The sequence below is a fragment of the Eulemur rufifrons genome, chromosome 24, assembly GCF_041146395.1.
Source record: "Eulemur rufifrons isolate Redbay chromosome 24, OSU_ERuf_1, whole genome shotgun sequence".
NCBI classification, from domain to species: Eukaryota; Metazoa; Chordata; class Mammalia; order Primates; family Lemuridae; genus Eulemur; species Eulemur rufifrons.
In genome coordinates this window covers 3,380,581-3,405,306 of record NC_091006.1, presented here as the reverse complement: position 1 = coordinate 3,405,306, position 24,726 = coordinate 3,380,581, and the positions used below count along the sequence as shown (strand labels likewise).

At 58.8% G+C, this 24,726-nt stretch overlaps 1 protein-coding gene across 3 annotated transcripts in view; it reads left to right on the top strand.

The window, feature by feature from the left end:
* PEPD (peptidase D) overlaps positions 1–24,726 on the top strand; it is a 105,478-nt gene that overhangs the window by 57,348 nt on the left and 23,404 nt on the right. The window lies entirely within an intron of this gene.

Here is a 24,726-nt window from a genome sequence, read left to right as displayed (position 1 = left end):
GCATGGAGCCAGCCTGGCACTTGCCACGAGGCGAGGGCACGAGGGAGAGGGCATGGCGGGTGGGGCCCCACAGGTAAGAGAGGAGTATGCAGCAGAGTCGGGTCTCAGTGGGACACCTGGGAGGTTTCTGGGAGCTGGGAAGTGGCGCGACCTACTGAGGCTGTGGCTTTGGGTGGCGAGAGGATGGAGCTGCTTCGGGGACCTGGCTGCTGGGCTTGGATGTGGGGGTGTCGGAGGGTGGGTTTGGAGGCGGAGCTGGCAGGACTCACCGGATGGGATGTTGGGGTGAGGGAAGAGGAGGGACGGCGGTGGTGTGGTGTTGGGCCACGCTGCGTAGACCGAGTTCGGCTTCACCTGCATGGGTCAGTGCCCGTCCCCTTCTGGGGAGGGTGGTCCTGCAGCCTGGGCGCTGCGTTCTCATCGTCACTTCTTTGTCTCCTGCCTCACGGTCACTGCGTTTCCTGCTTACGCCCCAGAGGCTCTGCCCGCGGGCTCTGCTTTTATGAAGCCCATGAATTTGGACGGAGAGAGACCCCCGGGGCTGGCGCTGCACTTGCAGTCGGGGCCAGGCTGTATTTCACGTCCGGCCTCGGGAGAGAGTGAGCGTGTGTGTGTGTGTGTGTGTGTGTGTGTGTGAGAGAGAGTGTGTGTGCGCGAGTATGTCTCTGTGTGTGTGTGGCGTGCACACCCATTACACACTCCCCCTTGCCCTGCTCACCTGACTCTCAGTCAAACCACTCCTCTTTCAGCCCGTTCATCTGTTCAGCAAACATTAGGCACCTGCTGTTTGCCAGGCAGAGTTCTGAGCCCCGGGCGGGCAGCAGCGAGGGGAAAAGCCTCTGCTCCCGCGGAGCGCGGCTGTGGGGAACAGAGGCGGCGGGAGCCCAGGGACACTCCTGAGGCCTGACCGCTGCTGCCTCTGGTCCGGGCCCTCTGCCCTCCTGTGAGTAAACGCAGGGTGAGAGCCATTTAGCCCTGGAAGCAGCGCTCTGAGCACGGGGAGCACTGTGCAGCCCCTTTTAGGGATGAGGAGCACAGAGGCTCCGTCACTCCTCCAAGCGCACGCTGAGGGCTACCTGGAGAGCCGGGATTCGAGCCCTGCCATGGGCCGCAGAGCCCGCCATGCCTCGGCGGCCTCCGCCAGGCAAGGGGGCTGCTTCTCCCACCCGGCAGCTGGCATAGTGCAGGGAAGGATGCTGGAAAAGCATAGTTGTCTCTCAGGGAAGTTCTAGTTTTAAGAATACCCACAAAAAACGGCCAGTGCCTGTCCCATTGTGCATCACGATGACAGATCGCACGTCGCCAGGGTCGGCAGAAGCCGGCTGGCTCCCGGTACGGAAGAAGGCTCTGTTTTCTCCAGTGGGACGAGGTTGCTGAGGGAGGGGCAGGGGCTCAGCTCCCCACCAGCCCCTGGGTCGCGGCTTGCGCTCTCTGTGGCCCTTCAGAGACAACAGGTCCAGAGCAGAGGGCTGGGCAGGGGGGGGTGGGGGATGGGAAGGGGGCAGAGGTCACCGGCAGGGATGCTCAGTGGCCCTGGAGCCCAGTCCCAGCTGGTTCCAGGCTGTAGGTGGGGCAAAGAGAGAACAAGTCTTGCCACACAGCAGGCACTCAGGGAATGTTCTGGAATGAGGGAAGGAACAGGGCTGCGCCTCCCCTGGTTGGGGGGAAGGAGGACCCAGCAGGCTCCTCACGCAGCACTTGGGGATTCAGCCCGGCAGGGAGCAGAGATGTGCACATCAGAGCAAGGTGGCAGCCCCTGGGGCTGCGCACTCTTCCCGGTGGCAGCGTTTCCTGGGGATGTGGTCACCAGCCTCGGGGAACCCGACTGCCCAGTGGTTATCGAGGCATCAGGACCCCGATGCTGGGCTGGCAGATAAGGGGGCCGGTGGTGTTGCAATGAGGGGTGTGTGGCAATCGTCCAGGTGGGCCCAGGACCAAAGGGGCCAGCCTCGCCGGAGAGATGTCAAATGCCAGCGCGTGTTTCTGAAGATGCCGTCTCGGGAGGCCTTGGGAGTCTGGGCTCGGTGGGAACAGCAGAAACCAGGCTTATGGTCCCCTCAATACCAGGATTGTCCAACATCATTTCCAGATGTCACAGCTGTGGCCACAGCCGTCTGAGAATTACATCTGGGGCTGTCCCTTTCAGAGAGCTCCGGTCTGACCATTCCGAGGGTTTGCCTGCAGTTCCGCAGCCGTCTCCAGGCCCCTCCCTGCTCTTGGCCATGCAGGCTGAGGGGCACCCGCCGTCCTGGGCAAGCAGCCCCCCCCCCCGCCCCCGGGCCTGCCCTGCCGTCCGTCCAGCAGTGTGGCCCGTTCCGGCCTGCCGGTGCCGGCGTTGGGTGACCCGTGCGTGCTGAGTCGCGGCAGGTGCCACACTCTCTTCTAGGAGCCGGGAGGCAAAACAGAAAAAAATCTGTCTGGGAAACTCTAATGGGGGAGAGAAACCAAATAAACAAAATACAGAGTATGTGACGGTGACGAAATACTGTGGAAAAACAAAGCAGGAAAGACGGTGGGGGGAGTCCTGGGGTGGTTGGCAGTTTTGAATAGGGTGACATCAGGGCCTTGCGGAGGGGTGAGGGCCGAGCCCCGGGGTGTCAGGGACTCGGAGCGGCGAGGAGGCCCGGGGGGCTGAGAGGAGGGGGCCGTGCGGGTCTTGCATGGAGGAGCCTGTCAGCTGCTGTGCGGAGCAGGGACAGGGCCCAGGTCTGGGCAGTCGGGGGGCTCTGCAGCCGCAGAGGAGACCTCTGGGCGGGGTTGGGGAGGAGCAGGTGGGTTCTGGGTCTGTGACGGAGGCAGAGTGAATCTGGAGGCAGAGCTGCAGGATTCGCCGTCAGACTGGGGGGCTGTGTGAGGGGACAGTCAAGGACGACCCCTGGGGTTCCAACTCGAGCCGCTGGAAGGACGAGTTGCTATTAAGTGAGGTGGGGAGACTGGGAGACAATGAGTCTGACCGCCTGCGCCTGGGGAAACTGAGGCAGCAGAGTGGAGAACAGAGGAGTGTGGGGGGAGATGTTTATTTCCAGGTTCTGCCGTCCTGTGGCAGGTCCCGTGCATGCCCCTTAGAAGTTTTATAAATGCTGAGGAAAAGCCGGTGTAAAATCGTTATTTAAGGACCTTTCTTGGAACCCTGTCTTGGGAAGTTTGGCATCTGCTCCAGGCAGCCTATGAAACAGCGGCAGCACCTTGGAGGTCGTGTTGTGCTTCAGTCACGGCCAGGTGGCAGTGGGGGTGGGGGAGCTCTGCTGGGCTGCGTGGCCCACAAGGACTAGAGGAGCCGTCTGTGGGGGTCACCTCTCAGCGGACCTTCCCACCGGGGCAGCCCGCTCTGCTGAGAGCCTCCAGGAAGCTGGACAAACGGCAGGGGCCCGAGAGACCTTGCCAGCGAGCCCTGGTAGACGGGGCGGCCGGGGCAGGCGTGACGGGCGCTGCAGCCAGTGCTCACCGTGCCAGGCGGGTTGCAGCCCCCGCCTGCGTGCACAGAGGGAGGAGGTCTGCACGCTGGCCGGCCTGCGCTTGGGGTCTGGCCCCTCCAGGAGAGGATCTGGAGGGTCTGGTGCTGTTCCCCAGTTTCGGCCAGAAGTCATGGCCACCAACACCCAGGACCCCCAGCTTGGGTGCCTGTCACAGAGGGAGGCAGAGGGCCGGGAGGCACACAACCCAGGTGCCGTGGGTGTGCTCTCAGGGCCGTGGGCGCGTGCGAGATGTGCCCAGGTGGCGGGAGCCCCGGCCACGTCACATTTTTCCCTCCACGGGGGAAGCACATGGAGTAAACAGGCTGTGACGTCTCAAGCAGACCTCTACCCTTGACTCCAGGTCTTGTCCGGGAACAGCTGTTCTGCACTGCCAGCGGGGGAGGACCGTGCCACCGGCCGCCCTTCAGCTCAGGCCCCATCTGACTAGAAAACGTTCCACTGTTCCTGACGTTTCTGTGAACGAATGGGAGGGACCACTCCTTTGTTACTGGGGTGTCACGGTTCTGCTCCGAGGAGGACAACCACATGGGGAGAATGTTTCCCCCAGGGCTGGGCTGTCGCCACCTCTCCCTCCATCACCCAGGGGCCACCCCAGGCCTGGACAGCGGAAGAGCTCTCCCTCAGTGGGGCTGGGGACGCAGAGAGCCCTGGCGTGGGTCTCGGCCTTGTCCCTTATCAGGCTGAGGGTGAGGGGGGCCCTTGGAGCTGCTCCGTCACTTGCCATTTCCTGGCGGCCACGAAGAGTCGGGCCGGTAGGAAGCCGCCCCGCTGTGTTGGTCTGGGGTCCCTGAGCTGGGCGGGGCTGTGAGACAGGCCTTGCTTCTGCTGCTGAGGGGGGCACAGTGCGGACCCGGAGAGCGGGTGGTCTCTTCACTCTGTGCCCGGCTGAGGGGCTGTGCCAGAACCCAGCACCCTGGGCCCGCCCGCTGAGATCCCTCCCTGGCTCCTGGTCACCGCTGGGGCTGGCGTGTGGGCAGTGGGCCAGCCCGCGGATCGAGGGTTACTGCCAGCTGTCCAGAGCATCACCGGTTGCCTTCCCGCACCTTGGTCTCCTATTTCTCAGTCAGACGCCTCACTGTATTACTCTTTCTGTCCCTTTCTTTGGCTCTGCTGTGACTTGGTTGTTTCGGGGGGAATCCTGGGTGTCCAGCCCTACGTGTTACGGAGGGTTGGGAACCCCGCTTCTTCCAACAGTGAGGGTGTGAGACAGGACATGGCCCCAGAGTCGGGCCCCAAACTGCACGGGCCCCACCCCTTCGGGAGTTGCTGCCTGTGGGTTTCCGACACCCCCCACCCCCCAGAGGTTCTCTCCCCCGTGCCGCCACCTGCTTCCCCGTAGCGGGCAGTCTGGTTGGATTTATTCCAGTGGGCTCTCTGCACCTAGTAGCTGAGAAAGATATTTGTCACTTTGCTATGAAACATCCAACACATCGTGACCTAAACCATTGTGACAGCGGAGAGTTCAACCACAGTCTGAAATTTTAGCATTATTTACGATGCTTGGAGGTCTGGTGCCTACGGTGGCTCCTTAATCCAGTCTAAATCTGGAGCGCTGTCTCCTGGGCCTGGCATGCGTCCCCCGGCTGTTAATAACGGCTCCTGCAGCGCCCTGTCTGCCCACGGAAAATCCATCTGACCCTTCGCATCTCGTGTGGCTGTTAAAAATTGACATTTCTTTATTGATGCAACTGGTTCCTGCCAAATACTTGGGGACAAATAAAAGTGGCTGAACTCAGAGACAAGCTGAGAGCCATTTGTTCGTGGAATTGCCGGCCAACTGATGCCGGTAGTTAAACAAGCTGTCATTTAAAAAACTCTTGAAAGGAAAAAGTCGACATTAGCATTCAGAGCAATGGTTTGCCGGGACTGGGTGGTGTGGCCTTTGGGAGGGTCAGAGCCCGGTGGTCAGGGCTGCGCCTCTTCTCCAGGCCCCTTGGCCACGTTCTCAGAGAGCCCAGCTCCCCTCAGTGACCGTGCCCCGCCGTCTCGTGACCAACTTCTCTCCATGCCCGGATTTCTCACTTGCTCCTTCCTCTGTTCAAGACTCCTCCTCCAGGAAGTCTTCCCTCAAACCTCACTGCTTCTGCCTTGTTGAACTTAATGCTGTCACAGTCAACCAGGGCCCTTTCCTCTCTGTGGACTGGGGGCCTGGGTCTGCCCTGCTCGTCTGTGATCACGGTGCTGCGTGGCTGGCATACAAGCGTGCAGTAGTGCTGCCCACCCTGATGAACAAGTCACAGCCCCCCTCACTCTCCAGCGCTCAGAGAGCTGGGCGTGATGTCACTCTATGACAGGTTCTCTTCCTGGCCCTCCTGGCGTGCAGGGGCGGGGCAGGCGGCCGACCCAGGAGCACTGGCCCAGTTCTGGCCTGTTGCCCGTGGAGTGATTGCTTTAGATCAGCAACAAGCGTGGGAAGATCAAGGAGGCAATAACATTGATTTTCCCATAAAGGCGCGATTTGCAGTGAGAGAACCTTCCTGGTAGTACCTCACCCATCTTCCCCAACCAGCCCTTGTGCCCCCTGTGGGGCCGGGGGGAGGGTCTTGGCTCGTGGCCCATGGCCGTGCCTCCTCCGCCTTGGCAGGACTGGAGCCCTCAGCCTGCCCGCCTTGGGGATGCCAGCACCCCGTGCTGGGCCCGAGGGGAAGGCTGCCCACTGAGTGCCCACCCGCCTGCCCCACTTCTCCCCGTCCCTCCCTTTCTCCTCCTCCTCCGCCTGCCCCTTCTCTTCCCTCCTCCTGCCCTTCCTCCTCCTCTTCCATCTCCCTTCCCACCCCTCTCCTCCGTCTTCCTCCTCCCTCTCTTCTTCATATTCCTCCTCCTCCTCTGGGCCTGTCCTCAGGCCTGTCCTCTCCCCCGGAGCCCCCGTCCCAGTGTCTGAGCCTGGGGGGTACACCTAGCAGACAGGAGCACCCTGGGAGCTAGTGCCCGAGACCAAACCCACCGTGGGTTCGGGACATGCAGCCCTCTGCCTGCCGGCCTTGGAGATTCTGCTCCCCAGGTGCGGCCGTGGGAGCTGAGGGTCATGATATTAACAGATATTCTCACAGCACCTGCGTGACAATATCTGAAGTGTGATTGTCGTTCCCGGTTTACAGGCGAGGAAGTGGGGGCCAGAGCTCTTGCTGCAGGGTCCAGGGACCTCACCACCACGGCAGGCCCCGCTGACTCAGCGGGGGGGGGGGGGGGGGGGGGGGTTGGTTCTGGGGGATCTTGTCTGCCGGCCAGGCCTGGCCCCCTCACCTCCCGACCGCCTGCCCATCTAGAGGCCTGGGCGGCCGGAGGTGGCAGAGGCAGCAACCCGATGAGTTACTCACCCCGGGGTTCTAGCTCAGCTTCCAGATTTTGTTTTCCATCATGTTAATTACATTTATTATTCGCAGACTGCTAATACTGGCTTCTGGGGCCCTGATTTCCCAAGCGCCCCCCACCCCCACCCCAGGCTGTTACAGCTGAGCCTCCTCTGTTGGGCTCAAAACCCCAAGTCCCCTGTGGCTTTCAGCAGAGATCAGACACTGGCTCAGCTGAGGGGCCTGTGAGTTTGGAAATGTAAACAAAGCAGGCCCCGGGGTGGGGTGGGGGCTGGTCTTTACTCTCCTGTGCCTGGAATGCCAAGGACAGCCAGCCCCAGCCGCAGCCTCACTTGGCCCCCGGGTCCCCAGACGCTGGCTCTGCCTCCTTCCTCCCTCCTGCCCCTCCGCACCCTATTTGGCTGGAGGCTGGAGGCTTTGATCTTTCTGAGTCCATGGACCCTGGGGCTTCCTTCTGTCTGTCTGTAGCCACAGTGTTTGTGACGCCCTGAGTGCTCTGTCTCAGTCCTTCCCTCTCAGGGCCGAGAGGGCCCAGGCCCTGGAACGAGTGACATGCTGGGCTTCCTGCTGCTCCACCTGCCTCGTTTCTGAGCCTGTTCCCGAGGCCCAGTGGCCACCCAAAGGGCATGACCCTTCCCAGCCACTTTTGGATGCCCCCGGGTGAATGGGGTTATGTGTCACACCCCCTCCCTTGTCCTAATAAAGTTTCCATTTCTGTGAAGTCTCTGTTTATAGAACTTCTCATGTTCCTGCCCGTGGCCAGGGCAGGCCAGGTGTGCTGTCCTCCCCGGGGTGGGTGTGACTTTTGAAGGCCATTTCTACCTGCTCCGCCCCCTGGCCTGGTGGGTCACTCGGATGCCCCACACTAGGGTTCGAGCCTCTGGGTTCGCAAAGTGATGGGCTTGGAAGTTTCTTCCCTGCCAGGGGAAAAGCAAACAGAAGCACTCACTGTGGATGACGGGCAGGGCGCTGGCGCCTGCAGTCCCACTCCGCCTGCCGCAGGTGTGGCAAAGGACAGGCGCGAGAGGCTCTGAGCGTGGACGGGAGGCGCCCGGAGCTGGGGGAGGCCCAGTCCGTTCACGGTGGGTGGGTACTTCGTGTGTCCGCACGGTGAGCACCGCTGGGCCGTGAGCGCGAACAGTTGGTGCTTCACGCGGAGCCTTGGACGGCCGCTCTCGTGAGGGCGACGCGGCGTGGGAGAAGCCAGCCTCAGAAGGGCACATGCCGAACGGTCCCGTTGACGTGAAGTTCCCAGACAGACAGAACTTTGGGGACAGGGGTAGGGGTGGCGGTGGAGCCCGCTGTGGGACTGGAAATATTCTGGATCTTTGCGCAGGGGGTACGTTTGTGAGGTGTGATCTGGGGACACCTGAGATGCTGAGATGCGTGTGCTTTGCTGGGTGTGTGTCGTATGTCAGTGAACAGGTGACACACAGGACAGCAGGGCCACTGCAGAAGGGTCTAGGCACAAAGGCTGCCACACCCCTCGTCCTGAGTGTCCCTCCTGACTTCCGGATTTACAGGCATCGCAGGAGCTGCAGGCCGACGCGGGGAAACGGCCATTCGCCTGCTTTCGGAATTATTCCGCTGGCCGATGACAGAAAGAAAATGAAAAGTTAAATGCAATTTAGGGAAGTACCGCCTGGGCTGTCTGTTCCAGGCCAGGACCTGAATATTGAGTCTATTAGAAGCAATTATAAAAGGGACAGCACTTCTTAATGTTTCTCATTTGACAAGAAGGTTTTTAAATATGGAGCATTAGTTAATAAAAAGTCCCCAGAAGCCCATTGTAATATATTACCTAATTCCTAACAGTCCATAGCCGCTGAAATAGGTAAAAAGGGGATGTAAAATTAATATATAGTTATTATTAAAATTGCCTTATAAATTAGTTAAGTCCCCCGAAGGTGCGGCGTGGGCATCATTATTCTAAGAGCGTCTCAGGGCTTTGGTGCACCCTGCGAGTGTGTGGAGTGTGGATGCCCCCTTGGCGGGAAGGGGCGCTCTGGCGGTGGGGCTTAAGGAGAAAACACTTGCACTAAAAGCAGCGAGAACTAGCAACCAGACTACAGAGATTTCATAAAGAAACCTCCTCCTTGGTGACTGCAGCTTCTGGGGAGGCTGGGGCTGTGGGGCATCACTGAGAATGTTCTGTGTCCAAGAGGATGAAGGCCGGAGGACATGGGTTGGGATTGGTTGGTAGGGGGGTGGCATGCAATCGTTTGTGTAGCTCCTGAGCCCCTGGGGACCACTGGCTTGTCCTAGGACTGGAGGGTTAGAAATAATTCCCATAAAATGTTTTCACCCAAGAACACCCAGCTGCAGGAGGGATGGGGGGGGGGGGCCTGTCGCCAAGGCCAGCCACACCTGCAGGCTGGCACAGCTGAGGGGGCCGAGGTACCTCTGGAAGACGTGTGCGTGTGACTCAGGCGCTGGGAGGGCCACCATCTGCAGGTGCTGGGAGCCCAGGAACCCCAAACTTCCCACCTTTGCCATGAGGCCGTGCCTTTAATTGGGGGGTTTAGAAGCTATGAAAGGAAATCCGTTCAGATCTGAGCTGTTTGCTGAAGCCGAGATTTCTGTCTGGGGGGATTTGGGGAATGTAATGTTTTATACATTCTAGGTGATGTGCCCATACCTGCTGGATTTGCTAACAGTGGCAAGCTGGTTTCCAAGGAGCAGCACAGTCTCCCTGGGCAGAGAAGCTTCCTCCTGCTCCCAGGGGGGAGAGAGAGAGAGAGAGAGAGAGAGAGAGCGCGCGAGCGCGCTCTCTCCAGCGACAGCACCAGAGGCAAATTTGCTTTTTAATTCAGCCCTTCAGAGCTGCAGGTTCTGCCCCATCCTGTCTGGCTCCCTCCACTGTGGTGTTTCCCTGGGGCGTGGGCCCCTTTGCGTGGGTGGGTGGTCCCCGGAACGCGGCGTGTGCGGAGTGGGCAGCCAGAGCAAGCAGGCGCCGCTGTTTCCCAGCCAGTCTCCGACTTGGCCAGCTCACGCTGCAGAGGGGATACCTCCTTGTGCAGACAGAATTTGCCAAAGAATCTGATTCCAGGGAAAAGAGATAAGGGCACTTTGGAAGCAGGACCGAGCAGACATTCCTGGGGCTTGGATTCTTCAAACCCGGTGCTGAAGATGCTCTTACAGTGGAAGAGGTTCGGGAGCCCTGGGAAGAGGGAGGGCTGGGTCCCCACTGTTCTCCAAGAGTGGCCGTTACCTGGAAAGACTCTTCTTGGCCTCGCCTGTAAAGGGCTCCCAGGCTGGTGATGGCCACTTTGGGTTGAATCTTCCAATTCTGATGATGAAGCAGGAAGAGTGGTCTCAGCCCTGGAGTTTGATCCCTGTCGTCTGGCAGAGATTCTCCCGGATAGGTGACAAGAAAGGCGAGGACGCGTGAGCCGTCCTGCGGCACGTGAAGGTACAGCGTAGGAGGTGATCAAGGAAACACCGATAGGAATTTTGGGCACCTTGTCGTGGGAGGATCAGGAGGAGAAAGCTCTGCTCTGTTGTCTGTTCCCTTTTCTGGGGGAAATTCCCCGCGTGAGTCCTGGGATTACCAGTGCAGGACCCCAGCCCTGGCCCCCAGCAGGGAGCTGGGACATTCAGGCTTCACGTGATCTCAGCCCACTGTGGGGGTTCCTGATGAGTCAAGCGGCAGCTGGGCTTGGGTTGCCTGTTTTTAAATTTGTCCAGGTGCTACAGAAAACAGATAACAGTTGTGGTCAGGCTGCAGGTTTTCCAAGGTGCTCGGGGCGGGAGGCACGCGGTGTGCACGTGCGACCCCTTGTGGCAGTCTCGTGGGTTGCGGCCGAGCTAACGCGGTGTGGGTGGCGTCTGCGGGACACAGCTCGGCGTCGGGGAAGAGGCCGGCGGGGCCAGGCTAGGTCGAGGGGAGCTGATCTCCGACAGGCAGCTTTCATTTCTTCCAAAAAGTATTTTCAAAATGAAAATAGATTTATTCTGATAAAAAGATAATACATATGCCAGTAGGAAATTCAGTCAGTACAGAACATTATAAACAAGATATGAAAAAAGTCCTCTGATCAGAGGCGCACAAGCCCAGATCGCATTGGCAAACAGGCTTCCAGATCTCTCCAGGGGCACAGACGGGCTTTGATCTGCAGGGCTCACACCGTGCGGAGTTTGTTCCTCCTCCTCTGTGCAGTGGAAACCTCTTCCTGCCAGTGAAGTGGGGCGCACAGTGGGGCCCCACGTAATCCACTTACCCGGCCGCCTGCTGGGACAGCCAGGTTGTCCCAGCGTGAGGGACACTGGGCCAGCTGCCTCATCTAGCATCTCTGGGGGGGGTGGTTAACCGATCGATCCTCTCTTTGGGGTGAATTCCTGCAAATGGAATTACTGCAGAAAATTTTGATGCATAAAGCCAAGCTACCTTCCAGAGAGCTATTTTCCCCTCACAGCTGTGGCTGATGTTAATGGCAGGTGAACAAGTCTGACATGCTTCCCGGGGCTTTAATCTTGTGAGCTCCTCTCCGTGTTATAGGACACAGGCCCGGAGGGCTCTAAGGAACTAGCCCAAGACCCCGCAGCGGACAGGTGGGTCACGGAAGAGCAGGTGGCATCTCTCCAGATGCCACAGTCTCAGCCATGTGCTGGACACCTCACCCGGGCCGCAGGGTTAGTTGTATTATTTTTATTATCATATCTGTGCCGGTCTGGTAAGGAAACAGCAATACCCCATCTTTATTTGTACGCCTTTGAGAACTGGCTGGGTTAAACCTCTCGTAGGCATTTTCTGGGCATTAATCTTTGTGGCTTGTCTGACCTTTGCCCCATTTGCGATGGTGACATTTGTGGTTGACTTCCTGGTCTACAAGAGTGCTTTATACTACGGGCTTTTCACGTTATTCTGTAGGCTGAAGGTATTTTCCCCAATTTGATAAACAGAAATCTTAAATACGAGTACGCATACGGATCTTTTCCCATACGGTTTATGTCTTTGCGTCATTGCTTTTGCATAATTGTCTTTTCTACCTCAATATGATTCAGCTGTTTGCATGTTTTCTTCTATCTTTATGATTTTTTAAAAAAGATATTTTCGGTATAATTATGAAATACTTCAAACATTCGTATAATAGGTATCCATGTATCCACATGGTTTCACTTTTATATTTAACTCTTTACCGAAAATGCGTTTAAGAATAATATGTAAACAAGGATTCTGGCTTTTCTGCCCCTACAAAATGACAAGTTAACCCATTGTCTTTGGAATAAAGTCTTTGCCCCATTGATTTAAAATTCCGCCTTTACCATATTCTAAATTGCCACGTGCGTTAGTCAGCACAGGGCAGCCTTTGCCGCAAGAACAATGGAAACCCAAATCTCGGTGGCGTTCGTAGCACAGTGAAGGCTGATTTCCTATTCGTGCTGCAGTCTAAGGCTGGCCCAGGGGCTGTGCTCCAGCAGTGACCCAGGGCTGCTGCCGTTGCCCCACTCTGTCCCCTCAGGGAAGGGGGAAGAGAACTCGGAGAACTCGCTCCCAGGGCCTGGAGGCAGCACACGTCCCTTCATACTCCTCTTGCGGGGAGTCGGCCTCACGGCCCCAGCCCACCTGCAGAGAGGCCGAGGAGTGTGCCCAGGAAGTGGAGTGTGAGCCCGTGGCAGGCTCTCTGCTTGCGGCCACTCCCCCACTGACGGGGTTTAGGCTGTGTGGGGGGCGGGGCAGACCCTCATGGTGTAACTGCTGTTCTGGCCTCGCAGTGGGACTCGCAGGAGGCCTCCGGCCAGGAGAGCACTGCCCGAGGCGGGCAGGGTCCCGTGGCCCCTGGCAGGACGGGGGCGTGGATCACCGAGAGGAGGTTCCACACACGGGAGGACTCCTGCTAGCTGTCTGCTGGCTGCAGTGAGCGGTGCTAGTACCATAAAGAAAACATATTTAACTTTGCATTGATAGGCAAAGAATAATTAAAATATAATTAAAAGCATGAATTCTTCTAATTATTGGCTTTGTATAATGTGTATTTAAAAACAAGACATCTGTTAAGGCTTCCTTTTGAATATACCCAGAAACCAAAAGAGGGTCGCATTTTAATTAAAAATGGATTATTTCAAAAACAGTTTAATCATCCTGTCATGAAAAGATTTAGACCTTATTAATTAGCTATTGATAAATAGGTTTAAGCTACCAAAAATTTAAATTCACAGGGGTTATTTCTTGCCATCTTCCCTGTAGAGTAGGAGTTTTCAGAACCTGCCCTGTGTGTCTCGGATGCCAGCAGGAGAACGTCCCCTCAGTTAGTTCTTAGATTGCCTCCCCCACCCTCTGTGCACCCAGAGGGGACACTCTGCCGCAGGTGGAAGACAGGCAACGCCTGTGGCCGTCCCACCTGCCCCTCTGCCACCTCTGTGCTCCGGGCTGCGAGGGTGCCGAGGCCCTGGAAGGGGGTGCGTCCCCTCTCCATTCCGAGCTGCGACTCAGGCCCCACTGGCGGTTCCTCAGGGGAGCACAGGTGCAGAAGGTGCTGGAAGAGCCACTAGCCAGGACACCCCGCCTCCTGCTCTGTGCTTGAGTGTGGTCCCTGGCCGTGGTACCTCCCTTCTCAGGGCCGATCCTTCTGGAGGGGCAGCGTGAGCACAGTCGCATTTATCATCTTAAGTGGATAAAGACTTTCAAAGTGATAAATAGCTTTCCCGTGGAGTGTGACTAAAATAACGTTCGTTTGGAGTCGTGAGTGGGGATGGAAAGGCTCTTTAGAAGAGGGGTTTGCAGCAGTTCTGAACGGCCACCGCGGGGTGGGAGGGCCCTTCCCACAAGGACGCACCTGGGCTGGCCCTGCCACGTGGCGTCGGGGCCTCCCTCCGCTGTAGACTGGGCTCAGTCCTGGGCCTTGCGGTGCCTGGAGGCTTAGAGGAACCTTCCCAGAGAGGAGATGTCCTCCTATGTGGGGGGTCACGCCCTCCTGGCCGGGTGCCCATGTCCTTGCTTCCTGCAGGAGGCTGGGCATCCTGGGCACCGGTGACCCGGCTCCTCCTGGGTCCCTCCAGCCCAGGGGCAGCCCCAGCCTCCTGCTGCAAGCTGCCCACTGGCCTGCTACTCCCTTTTGGGTCACCAGGTCCCCGTACCCAGTGGCCTGTGCTAGCAATGCCTCGAATGGCGCCTCTCCTCCTCCCAGAGCCTTCAGCGGAGGGCAGTTGGGAGGGGAACTGAGGATGTGAGACCCCCAGGACGAATCAGAGTGAGCTGCGGGGGCTGCAGAGGGCTGTCCAGAGCCAGGACTCAGGATGAGGGGTGGGACGGGGACTGCCACATCAGAAGGGCATCAATAGAAAATGGCACTTTCTGGAGAAAGTTATATCTGAAGTGACACATTTGTGGAATATTTTAAGACGGTAAGGCTGAAAAGGGAATTTGATGTTTAGCATAAAGTAGGACTGGGCTCTTTCAAAACCAAACACCCCGGCGGGATTCAGAGAGCAAAGCGCTCTCTTTCTCTAGAGGGGACAGTGTGGGGACTCTGTCCTGACTGTCCAAGGGGGTCTGGGGCCCCTTGTCTCGTGCCGTTCAGTATTTGGGGAGCATCTGTTTGGTGGAGGGTCTCGGGTGCCGTTTCTTCCGTCCCGGGGCAAGTTCATGGAGTGGGGGGGACGCCAAGGCTGGTGGTGCCTCCGAGGACAACCCCAACCCCCACCCACCGCCCCGGGGGCGTGGGAGCCACCAGGCACGAGTGCTGCTCCACTTGCATGGTCCCGCGTCCCGGTGTACCGAGAGAGACGGTGCCCTGACCAGCCTTGGTCCCGTGACCCAACCTCAACATCAGCCGCTAAATAAAGAGGGTGGAAGCATTGCCAAGCGAGGCTCCTGCCGGGAGTCGGAGCTGCAGGAAAGCGCCTACTCCGCGCCTGCTCTGTAGCAGAGCACGGCGTCCTCGTACGGGCTCGGCACCTGCTTGCCCGGGGCCCTCAGTGGCCGGGTTTGCCAGAGGTGGCCCCATTCCTGGAGACTTTCTGGCACCCAGGTGCTAAGGACAGAGGGGCTTGTTTGGTCTTTTGTCCCCGAGGTCCCAGACCACCAAGCTGGGGAAGCAGCAGGTGTGGACACGGGAAAGAACTCGGGCTGTGTTTGGGGTCGTCCCTCCAGCTGCCGCCTGCAGCTTGGGAGCTTCTGGGTCAAAGTCCTCCCCCTGCCCAAACTGGGCCCCAGGGCTGCCCAGTGTCGGTCACTCCACACAACACTGCGAGGTCCCAGCCAACTCCTTGTCCCACCTCTGCTGTTACCTGCTTAGTTGTTTTCTCTTAAGTTGACTCTTATTTTCCATTACGTAGATGTTTTTAAAAAGCTTTTTATCCCTGTCATGAGTGAAACCTGGTATCATTTGCCATCGATGGAGGTTAACACTTTAATACCTGCTGCGTGGAGTAGACGTGTTTAGTGGCGCCACACCGTGTCCTCTCGGGGACTCTGACCACGCTCTGGGGAATGTTGGCTCAGAGGAAAGGACGCCCCCGATGCCTAGTCGCGCCTCCAGGGAGCCCCCCGTGTGCCTGGTCCTCTCCTGCACCTTCTGGGCGGGGAGGAGGGGGTGCCGGGGTCCCGTAGAGAGAGAGCGGCCTCTGGACCGCGTTGGGCCGGGATCGTCTCCCTCCACCGCGGAGAACCGTTTTGCTTCCCAGTCCCGCGATTCCAGCCTCTCTGGATGATTCGTGGGGTGGCCTGGTCCATTTTAAAAAGGAGAGATTTTGTATTTAGGGCCAGGGAGAGTGTTACTGCCGCAGTTGGCGTGCCAGTGAGGTTGGGTCAGAGGAAAGCTGATGTCAGCCTCAGAATAAGTCAGAGAACACTTGGCAAATTGTCCTTGTGTTTGCGCAGCTCTTCCGGGGCCTTCCAGAGCGGGGGCTCCCCCTCTGCTCAAGGATGCCAGTTCCCAGAAGGGTCTGGAGCCACAGACTGGGAATTTCCCACGTGCGCCACACGCTGCGGGCTCCGAGTTCCTTTCTCCTGTGTGTCGTCACCCTCCCAGGCACCGCCGGGTCCTGCCCTGGGCTTCGTCAGAGAGGCACTGGGAAGCGTGAGAATGGGGCCCGCTGCCTGGGGGAGGGTGGCAGGGAGTGAAGGAGCGTCAAGTGGAGCCCTGCCTGTGACTCCCGTCACGGTAAATCCAGCACCGATTAATGATACAAATGTGAAAACAGAAAGCCCACAAAAGATGATGGAGTTTATAGAATCATAGCAGTAGGGAATGACTTCTTAAAGGAAGAAACCATAAAGCAACAGATCTAACCAATAAAAATGTAAATTATCTGTGCAGAAATGCCATAAAGGAAATTAAAGAGCAAAGAGGAAACTTGTTCCTAGTCAGATCCACCACCTGGTGTCCTTCCTATATAAATCCCTGAAGGATCAATAAGAAAAAGATGAACGTTCACATTTTTTTTTAAAAAGGAGCAAGCTGTTCAGAAAAGAAGAAATATGAGGAAATAGACATATAAGCATGCTCAAACTTGCCAGTTCATCAGGGAACCGGCGAAACGCTTTTGTGTTTTGCCTCCCAGATTCCCAGTCCCGCGGGCAGACGCAGATCCTATGCGCGTCTGGCATCCTTTTTGCAGACTCCAGAACGTGTATGTGCTCGGTATTCCGCTGCTAGGAATGTAGCCTGAAGACAGTGAAAAGGCAGTGGCCATGGATGTCCATTGTCACACAGAGGGGCAGTAACCTAGACGTCTGACGGCCGGCGAAGTGGATTAGAGGCCGTGGTACTGCGCACGCAACTGTGTCCTTAGTCACCCAGCAGAAAGGTACGGCAGACCTTGCGTGCCAGGCAGTGTGCTGGGTTCCAGGGAGAGTACAGCAAATGGGACAGACCAAACCCTGGCAGCACGGGAGGCTGGAGAGGGTGGCCGGCTGGAGGCGTGGACGGTGGGCAGGTAGACAGGTAGACAGCTGTGGTGAGGGAGGTGGGATAGCGAGGGCTGCAGGGGGAGGGAGCTACCCTTTATCCGCGGCTGGGGATGCCTCCCTGAGAAGGAGACGCTGGAGAGGGAGAGCAAGCCGTGGATCTCTGGGAGGACACTCGTGGCAGAGATGATGGGGCCCAGCAGGCCCCATGGTGGCAGCTCACCTGGCGGTTCCAGGAGCGGCAGAGAGGTGGGCTGAGAAGGCAAGACGGGACCAGAGTGTGAGAGGGAGGTGGGCTGCCGGTGGGAGGCCAAGGTAGGGTTTGAGCAGATGAGTCTGTGATCCCACTTAAGTTGTGAAAAGGTCCCTTTGTGGTGCACACTCTCTTGGGGACAAGGACTGAGCAGGGAGGCCAGCCAGACCAGCATTGCCACTGACCGGACGAGAGAGGACAGTGGCCCGCACCAGAGGGGAGCAGTGGCTGTGGGGAGAAGCCATCAGATTCTGGGCATGGTGACGGCAGTGACAATATCTCCAGCGGAAGATGGGGGGACACGCTGGGGCGCCTCACCAGTGGGACCCACCTCGGTGAGAAGGAAACGGTGACCGCGGCTCCCACCCCGGCAGGTCTCACCAATGTGATGTTGGGCAGCGGGAGAAGCCAGACGCCAAAGACACCGAATTGTCTGGTCCCGTTTACGTAAAGGTCACAAATGGGCAACACTGTCCTGCGGGGTTAGGAGTCGGGCTCCGCTCAGGGAAGGGAGGCCGGGAGGGGTGCCAGGTGCAGGGGTGCCCCGTTTGCACCCGGTCATTGTGCTGTGTCCTTAGGATTTGGACCCTTTTCTGTATGTGTCATGCTTCAGTAAAAATGTGGCTTTTTAAAAAAAAGTTTACAGCTAATTATTTTTAAAAATCTGTGTTTATGTGTAAAAAAAAAAAAAAAAGTCTGGGCCGGGCGCAGTGTCTCATGCCTGTAATCCTAGCACTCTGGGAGGCCGAGGCGGGTGGATCGCTCGAGGTCAGGAGTTCGAGACCAGCCTGAGCAAGAGTGAGAACCCCGTCTCTACTAAAAATAGAAATGATTTGGACAGCTAAAAAAATATATATAGAAAAATTAGCCAGGCGTGGTGGCATGTGTCTGTAGTCCCAGCTACTCGGGAGGCTGAGGCAGGAGGATCACTTAAGCCCAGGAGTTTGAGGTTGCTGTGAGCTAGGCTGATGCCACAGCACTCTAGCCTGGGCAAAAGAGTGAAACTCTGTCTCAAAAAAAAAAAAAAAAAAAAATAGTCTGGAAGGATGTTTGACAAAATGTTTGCTAGAGATTATTTCTAAGTGATAAGACTGGCTGATTTTTTTTCTTGGTATAGAGAATTTCTAAGATCTCTTCCATATATAAAATTTAAATGTATCAGCAGCCAGGGCTTTGCCAGCGAAGAAGGAGAATACCATGTTTTATCCAGTAACTGATACTGGGGAACTCGGAAACTCAACCCAATCAAGCATGTCAAGAATAAAGGGGAAGATTTGTTAATTGAATGTCACGTTATGTCCTCAGTTGTGCTTAATACAAGATAGGCAATTTAGAATTCCCAATTATCCAATTAAAATGCTAATTATCTCATACCTTGATAAGGCTGCTCTTGGAGAGAGGGTGAGATGCTTCTCTGTGGCTTCTCTCTTCCCATCGCGGCGGCCACCGTCTTTGCCGCTGCCCTTGCCTCCGATTGGTGGGTCCTCCCCTGCCGGGGCCTCTGCGTCCCAGCCTGTCCCCTAGCACGAGCTCCCGCATCCCGCCAGCCAGCCCGGGGCACCTTGGCCCGGGCCTGGGTGGGCACATTCGTCCTTGCAGACCTGTGTAGGCTCAGGCTGGGCCCCGTGCACAGGCGTGAGGTCCAAACCCTGGGGCGTTGGCCATGGCCTCCCCCACCGCCAGTGCCTACAGAGCCGGAAGCTTCTGCCCACGTGGTCTTGGTCCTCAGAGCACCCACCATCCCAGCCCCGCACCTGCTGACAGACAGAGGCTTGGGAGCCATCCGGGTCGGGACAGTGAGCTTTGCAGCCCCAAGCCCCGCGCGGACTCCAGGCCCAGACACGGACTCAGTGGGTCCCTGACCACAGCACGTCCTCGCTCAGAGCTGCAGTTTCCTCATCTGCGAAGTGAGAAAACCGCTCGTCCCGGAAAGGATTGTTGTAAATGCTAAGTGCTGCAGGTGGCGGTTGGATTTTTCTTACTGGAGTGTCTGCAACCTGCCCAGAGTCTCAGACCGAGCGGGCAGCAGGGCCTGGCTTGCGTCAATGTGCGGGGGTCCCATGCCCTTGCCCCCTCCCCTCCAGGTGTCCCTCAGATCACAGGTGCTCGTGAGGATCACCCCGGCAGGAGCTGAGGAGTCAGGGACAGTGGCCAGGGGAGGGGGCAGTAGGGCTCAAGGAGTCTGTCCTCATCCGACTGGCCACATGGAGATGGTCCACACAGGCCCCAAACGCCCAGCCCCGTGTACACCGTGATGAGCCGGCCGGGCCTTTGGGAAGTCCCCGTGGGAGGGCTTGCCCCTGGTCAGGCAGTCTTGGGCTGAGGGCCGGGACCAAGGTGGGGTGACGGGAGGAGGCTCGGGAGCCCCGGGCAGCAAAGAAAGCTGCGGAGGGGGGAGGCCCGCTGCGAGCAGGTTTCTTATAACAATAATAACGCATTTCTGGTTTCAGTCAAGGCTTTAAGTCAGTCAGTCCCTTCTTGGTGACATACTGTGTGAATGCCACTTATTTGAAACACACTCTGAGCCTCTGTGTCCGTCCTCGCCCTGGGGCCCGAGGAAAGGGAGGTGCAGGGCGGTCCCCAGTTCGCTGCCAGCCCTTCAGGGGAGCCACGGAGAACTCGTGCCAGAGGAGCTGGGGGTAGGGCAGAGCCCCGGACAGGCGCTGGGACCACCCAGGCAGCAGTGGCCACCGGGGCCCCTGCCAAGTGTCCCCTGGCGGCCTGCAGGTCACTGCAGGGGCGAGGTACGGAGCAGCTCCGACCTCCCCCCGGGAAGTCGAGGGGATTTGATGTGTGCTTCCGGAGCCACGGGGAAGAAGTTCTGCCCACACCAGGCACAGAGAGCTGCTTCGGGCTCCAGTCCTCCGTGGCTGCGTCTTCCGCTGCGGGCCCCGGAGAGGCTCCTCCGCCTCGGCGGCCCCAGGGCCCCCCCGCGGGACCGCGTGTTCTCTCCCTCGGAATCTCCCTCAGTGAGTGGGGACATCTTCAAAAGGCGTATCATATTAATTACGTGATTATGAGCATTTATACCCAGAAAATATCATAATTAATTAAAATTAATGTTAATTAAAAGCAACTCAGTGCTGAGATAACGAGACACAGCACAGTCGTTTGGCTCCCAACAGCACTCGGCACCCCCTCCCATCCCCTTCGTACGTGCTCAGGCCCTGGGCCGAGCCCAGGAGGCGAGACCCCCGGGTCAGCCCTCCGGCGGGCAGGAGGACAGCGTGGGGGGGCGGCTGAGGCGCCCTTTGTCCAGCAGGAAGCCTGTCCTGTGCTTGTGTCCTGGGAACTAGTGCAGGGGACACGCCTTTGTGTTTTTTCTGGAGATGCCAGGTGTGTCCCCTGCAGAGGGGGCTGGTGGACCCCAGAGAGGACTTGGCTTCCCTGGAAGATGTGGGAGTGGACGTCTGGGCTGTGGATCTACACAGGCTCCATTTGGTTTTGAAGGAATAGCCTGGCACTAGGTGCCCACGGCCTCCTCTCCTGCTGCCTTCAGGATGAATTCCTGTTCCTTGGACTCCCTTCCAGGCCTCTGGCAGTGGCAGCGTGGTGGCTCACGTGTCCTGTACGCAGTGCCCGCTGGTGCCAAGCATTGGGACTCCATGCACATTAAGTTATCTAACCTGCTTAGCAGCCCTGGGAGGGAGATGCTATTATCATCCCCATTTTACAGATGAGGAAACTGAGGCACGGAGAGGTCATACAGCCGGCAAGTGGCAGAGCTTGGGTTTGGCCTGAGTCAGTGTTGAGTGGTGGCCAGGAGGCTGGGCGTGTGGGGCTGGAGCAAGGTGCACAGGATGGGCTGGGGGGCACCCTCAGCCTCCACGCCCCAGCCCTGCCCACTTTGCAGCCCTCGGCCTGCTCTCCTGAGCCACCACCCCTGCCCGCGGCCCCGTGTGTTCCTGGCCCTGGCCAGTGTACCGAGGCCCCGCCTGGTAGATGGAGGGAGGTTGATGCTGCTTTTTCACGCCACCCCCACTGGCCTCCTGGGCCCATCCAGCCCTGCTCACAGCCTGCGCTGAGCTCGGCCAACACGTGCTGCGGGGCAGCCCTTCTGTTGTGATCTCAGGCAGCTAATGCGTTTTTACATGACTGCGGCTTATCTTCACATCGGATGGTAAACTTCGTAGAGCAGGAGCTAGGCCGGGTGCCCAGGGTCGCCCCACGGGCTGGATTTGTAGGTCCCCGGGGCAGGCCCTGCCGTGCTGTCCCCAGAGACACCATTCCTGCAGATGTGGGCCTGGGAATCTGCTGTCTCCGCCCCGTGTGTCGTCCCCAGGCACTGACAAGCGGCCTGCCCCCCATGCACTGCAGTAACCCCAGCCACCCTGTGACTCACAGCGCAGACTCCCGGGTGACCTAAGGGTTCTCATTTATGCCTGGGTGCAAAGCGTCTTCTACCCGGGTCCCGCTCAGAAATGTATAGGCAAGGGTGTCAGAGGAATGGCCACTCGGGGGGCGCGTCAGGGCCCCCAGCGCACGGGGACGGCGGGAGGCTGGTTGCTGGGACCGGGCAGACCCTGGCCCTCCCTCTGCCCATCAGGAAGCCCTTCCCTGCTGCGGGGGGAGGAGGCTGCGCTGACCCAGGACCCTCCCTGGGGCGCACCCACCCCCGTCCTGCCAGGTGAGCGGCAGGGAGCGGGCGGGAGGCGCAGCGGATGCTCGTGCTGACCTGCGAGTCGTGGTTACCGGAGGAGCAGGTGGAGGTGGTCGCTGGGGACGGCGGCACCCCTGCCTGTCTCGCTGCCTGCTGTCCTCTGACGGGTGCCCGTTCATTTCTAGAAGCTCGTTTCAGTTCTTTATAAAGTCTGCCTGGTCTTTTTTCATACTGTCCTTTTAGGTGTTAGTTACTTTATTATTTTGTATGTGTTTAAAGTTGCTATCTGGTAATTCTGTTACCGGAAGTCCTTGGGGGTCGCAGCCTGCTGTGTGTTGTATCTGACAACTCTTGTGAACTGTTTCCTCTTGTGTTTTGTGATTTTTTGGATTGTGAGTTCATTTCGGCTGTGTGTATGGGGGTGTGTGGTGTAGTGTGTTTGCGTGTGGGGGTTGTGTGCGTGCACACGGATCCCGGCTGGCCCGGGTTGAGGGTACGGCGTCCAGTTTGGCTCTGTGTCGGCTCCCACGGTGCTCCAGGTATCACGGGCAGGGACCAAGCTTTTTGCGAATTCCCTGGCTTGGGCATTTCCACACCATGCAGGTACGTTTGCATTTGAACTTGAAGCACGTGGAGGGCAGACCTGTGCCTGTGGACTCTGAGTCGATGTTTTGACTTTCACCCGGAGCCCAGGCCAGCTTCCCGGTGGCCTCTTTGTTGCTGGTCCCCCCCGCCCAGTCCACCCTGTGGCTGTGGGCGAGTCACTGCCCAGAGTCAGCTTTATAAACGTGGGGGTGGGATCTCCATTCCTGCCCCTGCCTCTCACGTGCCCAAGGCCTGTCACTGTCACGTGGCAGGTAAAGCCAAGGCTTCTGCGTCCCGAGACGCAGCTCTCTGGCCTCACTTTCCTTCCTCCCTTGTGAACTCGGCTCTGCTTGTTGCAGTTTCTGTGTCATCTCTGAGCGCTGGCAGTGGGAAGGTTTCTGGCTACCTACTCTGCCACCGTCTTGTGTATCGCGGTTCCAGAAGGGCGAGTGGTGGCCTCTGGGGGAACCTGGCCACAGACTTGGGTGAGTTAGCAGCCAGCCAGCTCTGGGGTGAGTCACCCAGACCCCTCCTGTCTCCAGGCTGGCCCTACCTTCCATGAGCGCCGAGTAACCTGCCGTTGCTGCCTTGGCGAGTGAGCCGCCGGGGGGAAGTCAGCCGGCCCACTGTGGTGGCCTGTCCCCCTGGTCTGTGCCCATCCCTGGTCACCCAGCCCTGCCTGCGCAGCTCTGCCGAGCAGTCTGGGGCCTCACGCTGCCTGCGTATGAGCACGTGGCCCCAGTGTGGGTGTCCACAGTCCTCACCCACTGACAATCAAAAACGTGTCAGACTCACACGTGTCCACAGACCCCATGAGCCTCCACACTTGCCCCAGAACTCGGGAACCTTTGTGCGTTCACAGCCCAAGCCCGAAGTCTGCAGAAGACACGGGCCCGTCGCGTCCACCTGTGACTGCCACCAAAGCACCTATGTGTCCTCAAATCATGTCAGAAAAGATAGTTGAAAACCAAATTCAGTGCTGAAGTCCAGCATGAAGAACTTCAGACTTCCAGAGTGAACCTTGGGCATGTGGTGGGTGTTTGTCCTCATCTTCTCAACTCTGTGAGGGACTTGCGTGTGGAAGTGTCCGGGAGACGGTCAACGGTGACCGGCGTCGGGCCACAGCCTGCAGGGGTCAGCCTCGCCTCCGCGCGCTGCGTGTGTGAGCTGCGCCTGTCTCGGAATTACCGTCTTTTCTTAAACGGAGGCCAGGGCGGTTGCTGTGCTGCGTGAACTGTGCCGTCGAGAAACTTGCTGCAGGTGAGGGACCAAGCCCCTGCTGTCCCCAGGCCGCGGCCTCCCCTTTCTCGTAGAACATGCGTGTTCACCTGCACGTGCGGATGGCACCGCGTCCCTCCGCCTGTCCTTTCTGAAGCTGGCCGGTCCTGGTGCAGCCTGTGGTTGTCTGCATGTCACCTGCTTCAGCACAGGCCCACTGTCCCTGTCACCTCGAGGATGGCCATGTGGCCCCTGAGGTGTGCTCCTGTCCGGGCAGGGCCACATCTCCCAAAGCTAAGGGGGCGCCTCGGCTCCATGGCGTGGCTCGGACCCCTCCCCAGGCCGTGCGGGAGTTCTGCGCGTCTGGGCCGTGGGTGCGGGAGGTGTGCGGTCGGCTTCCAGGGCTGCGGCGTGTGGCCTCCCTCGTGCACAAGGTTCGCTGCGTGGGGCACTGGCCTTCGCCTTGTCTCAGTGGGATCGTGTCTTGGCTGTGGCCACGCTTGGTGCTGCGACTTGGGTCTCAGCCTCCTCGTGGCCTCTCGGGACCGGGGTGGAAGCTGCTGGCGGCTGCCCGAGTGCTCCCACCGGGAATACGGGGGCGGCGGAGGCCTCCCAGGCGGTTCCTGAATTCCCGTGTGTTGAGGAAACACTCGCTTGCAGATACCCCACAGGCCGGAAGGCTTGTCAGGCGGGTCTGGAAGCCGATGGGACGGAGCAGAGCCCGTCCTGCGTGGCAGCTGCCCCATGCCCAGTTGTAACAATTCCACGTAATTTGTGCTTACGGCGCCTGGAAGGTTAACTCCTCCGTACAGGCATCTCCACAACAGGCCCGGGGCATGCAGGGCAGGGCTGCCTCTCGGCGTGCCCGTGGGGGTGCCCTTTGGTGTCCTGAGGGCGGCTGTTGGTGGCGGGCAGGCCTCGGGGAGGGGCGAGGGCAGCTCCCCAGCGTTGCCCCCGCGACCACTGGGCCGTGCGGAGGCCGAGCGCCGGCCGTGCCTGGAGGACCGGGCAGAAGCTGGGGAGCAGCTCGGTCCTTGGGGGTTCAAAGCCGGGTGCAGACATGCGGCCTCCCAGGGTCCCGGGCACGTGGTCGGGAAGGGGCAGGGTCCGAGCCGCCCCACAGCTCTGGGCAGCACGAGGCCCTGCTGACGCCATGGAGGGGGCTGGTCCGGTCCACCGCCCCCACAGCCACCTCCGGGTCTGCCCTGGGGGCCCAGCGTGGAGGAGACAGCTCGCCGCCCCCATAGACAGTAGACGTTGCACTTGTTCTTTGTCAGGGCTGGGTTGTCCTCGCACCTCGTCCCACTCCCGGGTTTGCAGGACTCTGCTGACGTCCCGCTCTCCTGTCACTGCTCCGGGCTCAGTCTGGGGGCCGGGGTCCTGTCTTCCCTGCAGACCTGCTGCCTGTCCCAGGTGGGGAGAAGCAGGGCCTG